This window comes from Anabrus simplex, chromosome 2 (assembly GCF_040414725.1).
Source record: "Anabrus simplex isolate iqAnaSimp1 chromosome 2, ASM4041472v1, whole genome shotgun sequence".
NCBI classification, from domain to species: Eukaryota; Metazoa; Arthropoda; class Insecta; order Orthoptera; family Tettigoniidae; genus Anabrus; species Anabrus simplex.
Genome location: NC_090266.1, coordinates 927246829 through 927254227, shown reverse-complemented (window position 1 = coordinate 927254227; position 7399 = coordinate 927246829).

Sequence of the window (7399 nt, the reverse complement as noted above, 5' to 3'; positions counted from 1 at the left end):
CCAACCAACCAACCAACCAACCAACCAACCAACCAACCAACCAACCAACCAACCAACCAACCAACCAACCAACCAACCAACCAACCAACCAACCAACCAACCAACCAACCAACCAACCAACCAACCAACCAACCAACCAACCAACCAACCAACCAACCAACCAACCAACCAACCAACCAACCAACCAACCAACCAACCAACCAACCAACCAACCAACCAACCAACCAACCAACCAACCAACCAACCAACCAACCAACCAACCAACCAACCAACCAACCAACCAACCAACCAACCAACCAACCAACCAACCAACCAACCAACCAACCAACCAACCAACCAACCAACCAACCAACCAACCAACCAACCAACCAACCAACCAACCAACCAACCAACCAACCAACCAACCAACCAACCAACCAACCAACCAACCAACCAACCAACCAACCAACCAACCAACCAACCAACCAACCAACCAACCAACCAACCAACCAACCAACCAACCAACCAACCAACCAACCAACCAACCAACCAACCAACCAACCAACCAACCAACCAACCAACCAACCAACCAACCAACCAACCAACCAACCAACCAACCAACCAACCAACCAACCAACCAACCAACCAACCAACCAACCAACCAACCAACCAACCAACCAACCAACCAACCAACCAACCAACCAACCAACCAACCAACCAACCAACCAACCAACCAACCAACCAACCAACCAACCAACCAACCAACCAACCAACCTACCTGTAATGTTATAAGATTTTCACAGGATCATAGCTTAGTCAGGTTGTGAGTTTCACAAATAGGAAAAGTTCTCTCAGTTTTAATTACTGCGTTGATGGGGGTGAAAGTTCCTTTTGGGGATTATTGTAAGTATCTAGGTGTTAATATAAGGAGAGATCTTCATTGGGGTAATCACATAAATGTGATTGTAAATAAAGGGTACAGATCTCTGCACATGGTTATAAGGGTGTTTAGGGGTTGTAGTAAGGATGTAAAGGAGAGTGCATATAAGTCTCTGGTAAGACCCCAACTAGAGTATGGTTCCAGTGTATGGGACCCTCACCAGGATTACCAGATTCAAGAACTGGAAAAGTCCGGAGAAAAGCAGCTCGATTTGTTCTGGGTGATTTCCAAAAAAAGGAAAGAGTAGCGTTCCAAAAATATTGCAAAGTTTGGGCTGGGAAGAATTGGGACTCAAACTTATTCTTCTACTAATGTAATTCCACGCCATCTCCCCGCTGACAGCTCGGAACATACCACTTAGTCGAGCAGCTCGTCTTCTTTCTCCCAATTCTCGTCTTTAAAAGTAGGAAAGAAGACGATATGAAGATAAAGTTGGAATTCAAGAGGACAAATTGGGGCAAATATTCATTTAAAGGAAGGGGAGTTAGGGATTGGAATAACTTACCAAGGGGGATGTTCAATAAATTTCCATTTTCTTTGAACTCATTTAAGAAAAGGTTAGGAAAACAACAGATAGGGTATCTGCCACCTGGGCGACTGCCCTAAATGCAGATCAGTATTGATTGATTGATTAATTTGTACGTGGAATGCAAACCATAGGGATGGGACCTTTCATTTTAAAAACCTCACAATTATTTTCTATGATTCGAACCATGGTTGTCTTAGTGAGAAACCAGAGACGCCCCACTCCTGAATCAAATAGATTATGAATGAATGAAGAGCTACAGCCAGATTTCCAATATTCTTTGCATGTAAGTTTCCTTTGAAATTCATTAAGGATTAGAACACCTTTTATCATCAGGTTTTTTTGTATTTTTATTTATCGTATGGCAAGTATACAAAAGAAAAGAAAATTTACACTATATACAAGGACAAGAATGTTGGTAGCGTTCACATTTACAAATCAATGTCCAGTTGCTGTAGCCATTCTAAGAAGGGGGGTGTAACACTGGTGACATCTTGGGCTGGTCCACCATACTTCCTCAGAGGGCACTCCTCAATAATGTACTGCATTGACTGAAAAGGGGCTCCGCAGTCACAGGCAGGGAATTCTCGAAGTACCCACTTATGTAGCATGGCATTACATCTAGCGTGGCCTGTTCTTAAACGGTTGAGTTTAGACCATTGCTGTATCTTCAGGTGAAATCCTGGGAGTCCAGTTGTGGGGTCTTGGGTGCCTTGGTGTTTCACACATGCATTGACGCCATTTTTCCTGGATATTGAAGCCAGTTATGTCATGTCATATTGGGTTTCTTCATTTAAGACGAGAAGGAGGTAGGTCAGTAAGGACCTCATGGATTGTGAGATTCTGTGGATGATCAGGTTGGTGTAAATTTTTCCACTCGCGTATGGTTGCTTCCTGTCGTCTCAGTTCCGGAGGTGGTATGTTACTGATTGTATGTAGCCACGGGATTGTGGTGGATTTTAGTGTGTCTGTTATGGTTCTCATACATTCGTTCAAATGGACGTCGATCTTCCTAGTATGTGCGCTACGTTGCCACGCCGGGCCACAATATTCAGCCACTGGATAAATTATGGTGAGAGCAGTAGTGCGTAATGTGGATGCATCAGCTCCCCATGTCGTACCAGCTAGTTTCTTCATGATGTTGTTTCTTGACTTATGTTTCTGACTTGTATTTTCCAGGTGTTTTTGTATGTTAAAGAACGGTCTAAGGTGATGCCAAGGTACTTGGGGTTGAAATTATGTTTAATTCTTTGTTGGCAGAGCACAACGTTGAGCTTTTGGTGAGCTATTTGGTTACACAGATGGAATGAGCATATTTCTGTCTTAGCCGGATTTGGGCGACGTCTCCACTTCGTGTCGTATGCATTGAAGGTTTCCAAGTCATTGGAGAGAATGCTTTCCCCCTCTTCTAATGTGACAGTTTGGACAGCGATGGCTAAGTCATCAGCATAGCAGAATTTCTTGCTGATGGTGTCAGGCATGTCACTGGTGTACAAGGTGAAAAGTAATGGGTAGTCCATTTTTTACTGTAAAAGACTTGCTTGTCTTTTGCCCTATGATGACCTTGAAGTAACGATTTTTCAGCATGTTCTTCAGAAGGGCTGTAAGTTTTTGGCAGCGTGGATGCTTTTCAATTTTGAATAGTAGTCCATCTAGCTGTACTGTATCATAAGCCGCTGTTAAGTCAACAAAAGCGACAGATGTCTTTACTTCTTCTGGAATCCTGTCTCAGTATATGATGTTAATGCTAATACTTGTTCACAGTAGCTTCATTTGGTTCTGAAACCCGCCTGCTATGTTGGTGTTATGTCATTTATTATTTCCTGGATTTGGTTGATGATGAGGCGTTCCAACAATTTGTAGCAGACACTCAGTAGTGCAATAGGGCGGTAGCTTGAGGGGTCATCTGCTGGTTTTCCTGGTTTGAGGATTGCCATGGTGTGAGCCATCTTTAACTCCGGCGGGAACGATTCTAGTCTCCAATACGTCACTGAAGAAGTTCTTGAGCCATATTTTCTCATGCTTCCCAAGATATCTTATGAATTTAGGGAAATTACCATCTGAACCTGCGGCCTTCCTCATTTTTAGCATGTTGATGGCTTTCTCAATTTCTTCTCGGCTGAATGAATTAGCAAGAGTAGAGTCGTTTTGGAGGCTGTTGTCCAATTTCTTCATCTCTCTCTGAATGTGCTTCTTTGTAGTGGGTTCTATTGGAATTTTGTCATCTCTTGATTTGGTATGTAGTGTCATTTCATTTGGTGTTATTCTTAGCTCCTCTTTGCGTATGTTTGTAGCAGCGCCATGTTTCCTAAGGAGGGTCCATGCTTTTCTGCTGGAGTGAGTAGAGCTCAGTTGAAAAGTTAGATCTCGCCATTTCACTTTTCTTCCTTTACTCAGATCTTCTAATATCCTTTTTCCCATTTCAGGATCTCATGTTTTCTGATAACTATCATACATTTTTGAGTAGTTTTATACCAGCATGGAATATACTGCTTCCTGAATCCCTGGGGGATGTTTCGTTTAGCTGCACCAATGACAACGCCTAGAAACCTCTTGTAATTTTCTGCCTTCGGGGGAATCCATCTCAGATTACTATCTACTTCTGATCTGTACTGGTCCCAGTTTGCCTTATTGAAGTTCCATCTTGGTTTATGTATGGATCTGACAACTGGTATTTCAAGACCTATATTGATAAGAATGGATCTGTGTTGGCTTCTTGGAAAATGTTGATGGACTTTTCTTGTGTGATCTAGGGGGAGTTTTCTTCCATGTGTGAAAACAATAACCAGATCAGAGTTGGTGTCAGATTGCCATCTAGCAGAGTGGAATGTTTTCTCTGCTTTAGCATCAAAACTGAGATACAGGTCTTGGCTATCACACCACATAGCAAGTTTTTCTCCAATTTCATCATTGTTTGGGTAGCCCCAGGATGTGTGACGGCTGTTAAAATCTCCTACGTATATACAAGGAGTGGGCAGTGAAGTCAGTGTTCGAGTTGGCCAGTTGGACTGAGGTGGTTTGCAAACTGATGCGATAGTCAAATGACCTAGTTTGGCAGTGATTATGTCTATATCTTTCATTCTTTGGGAGTTCACTTCTGAAATGTTGCCAATATTATTTCTGGCGTACATAATTGATCCATGGACAGGTGAGAAAAGACTCGCTATAATTGTGTATCCTGCAATCTTACCCCTGCTTTCCAAATCTTCCTCTGTCAAATGAGTTTCTTGTATTGCTAGGATGTCAATTTTTAGGTCATCAGCTAGTTTACTAAGGTATTCACATTTGTCCTTTGACAGGCCTTCTGCATTTATCTGTAGAATGTGAGCGCTGGTTCCAAGCTACCTTGTCAGTTGGCTCTGATAAGTGCCTTTGGTAGGTTTCATCTTCTGATGTAACTTTTATTGTCCGTGAGAGAACCAAGATCTAGTTCGGTCGCCTATTTGTGTAGACTATCAGCCGTCCTGCATAAGCAGTCCGTTGCCCAGGGTACACCACGAGGAATTATCTACACGTCGCACCCCATCATCAGATGTGTGTTTGGACTGACCAATGAACTGAACTCTTGATAAAACATGTGACTATTTATTTGAGCCGAGAACTGGGACATGTTTCTAGGCTTGAAAAAGTTATTTTCTCAGCATTTTTCTTGACCGAAAGTAGGAATATCCAAGGTAAACAACACTCAGGATAGTCCAGTCAGAACTTGGAGTTCTTTACTTTTCCCCATTAAACATGCTTCATTTGCTTTTATATAGTTTCCTAAAAGTATTTAACAGGTATGTCAAAAATCATTTCACTTAAGTTCACTTGAGAGTCTGTATTATACTTAACATAACGCATCGATAAATAAACTGATCTCTCATTTCTTTTCATTACGTAGTTTGTGATTATCGGTACGCCAAATTGTTGTTGTTTGAGTCAGCCGTCCATAGACTGGTTTGATCCAGCTCTTCATAACACCCTACCCTGTGCTAACCTTTTCATTTCTACATAACTACTATATCCAACATATGCTCTAATCTGCATGTCATATTCGCACCTTGGTCTACCCATACCGTTATTACCACGTACACTTCCCCCAAAACCAGCTGTACAAGTCCTGGGTGTCTTAAGATATGCTCTATCATTATATCTCTTCTTCTGGTCACATTTAGCCAAATCGATCTCCTCTCACCAATTCGATTCAGTATCACTTCATTCGTGATTCTGTCACCCATCTCACCTTCAGCATTCTTCTGTAACACCACATTTAAAAAGCTTCTATTATCTTTCTTTCTGAGCTCGTTATCGTCCATGTTTCACATCCATACAATACCGCGCTCCAGATGAACGTCCTCAAAAATATCTTTCTAATTCCTATATTCGAGACGAACACATTTCTTTTCTTAAGAAAGGCCTTCCTTGCTTGTGCATTTTATGTCCTCCTTACTGTGCCACACTAAGTTTGTCCTTGTGTTGCACCATTCTCGCGGCAATGCCCAAACTTATCAATTTGTAATATTCCTATACATAACGTATCTTTAGCTTCTCTTTAACAGATGGTGTCTCATGCCATCAATATCTGACGAAGCATTTCTCTCTTGTAACACTCTTTGCCTGCCGCTCTCTGCGAGACACAACAATGTCTGATGCGAGGAAGGTGGAAAAGTTAAGCTACGAAATGATTGCACTAGATTTTGTGTGCTTTATCAAATGGAATTATCGTCCACCCTACGCGACTCTCTGCTCAGAGTCAATGATTTTCATTGTATAGAATCTGCTAGTTCTATTCTTTGGGATGTAAGGTATTTATTTTGATTTTTGATTTGCCGTAGTTATGCTGATCTCGTGTACTGAGACCCTGTTCTACCGTTTTTTTAAATTTTCATTTGCTGTAGGTTGTATTTGCTTCTCTTGTGTGCATTTGTTTTTCGTACAAATAGCTCTGTGTGAACGGTGTGTGTTTGCCTGTTGTTCTGAATTGAGACCATATGCTATGTTTTCTTCGTGGTTATGGTTGGCTGAGCTTGCGTTGGTGTTGATGTTGCGTTAACGCTAATGTTGTGTAATAATTCATGTTCGCCCTAGGAGAGGCGATATGAATATGTCATTTGGCGTGGATACTGGATAAAGGTCATGATCGTAATTTGATGAGCCTGTCTATTATGTGGCGATCCTTGGGTTTTACGGCCTGGTAAGTTTTACTCAAGCTCCTGGGCCAGTGATCTTATTTATCATGCAGTACGAGTTTTCTCCTAACGTGTCTTGATAGTCATATTAATTATGTCCTGCACTCATTTGGTCTCTACACCGTGCGTGAGTGAGTTAGCGTGGATCTATTTTTTGAATATATGTTATTTTTCCGTATCTCACAGGTGTATATTTAACACTACCCTTATTTTTCTTTTTATTTGTTTGTGTTCTCGGTTTACCCGCCGGTTTGATTGTTTATTTTAACCCTAGAACACTAACCCTATTTTGCCACACATTATTACTAACCCTTCGTAAATTTGACTACTCCAAATTATAATTGTTATATTTTCTACGTAACAGCTTATATTTGACAAAATTTTGGTTATTTAGAGTTCCTATAGGGTCGTAAACTTAACATGAATCAAAATAGGTAGATATTAAATGATTTTATGCGATTATTTATTAAATGTAGAAAACTTGACGCACACAAAATATTAAATGAACACGTGTTATAAGAAATGAATTTTATAACGCAACATATTCAAATAAACCCTTAAACTTATGAATGTGGGTTATTTACATCGCAAAGAAACCAAAACTACAAAGAAAATAAATAAATAAATAAATAAGTATAAATATAAAAAAAGGCATGAAGACACATTATACTTATAAGTTCACACTATCACTAACCGTTCGTCAGTATGACGACACCCACCCAATTATTACAAGAATGAGCATAGATATCAACAGTCGCACTTGCCACAGTCAATAACTGCTCG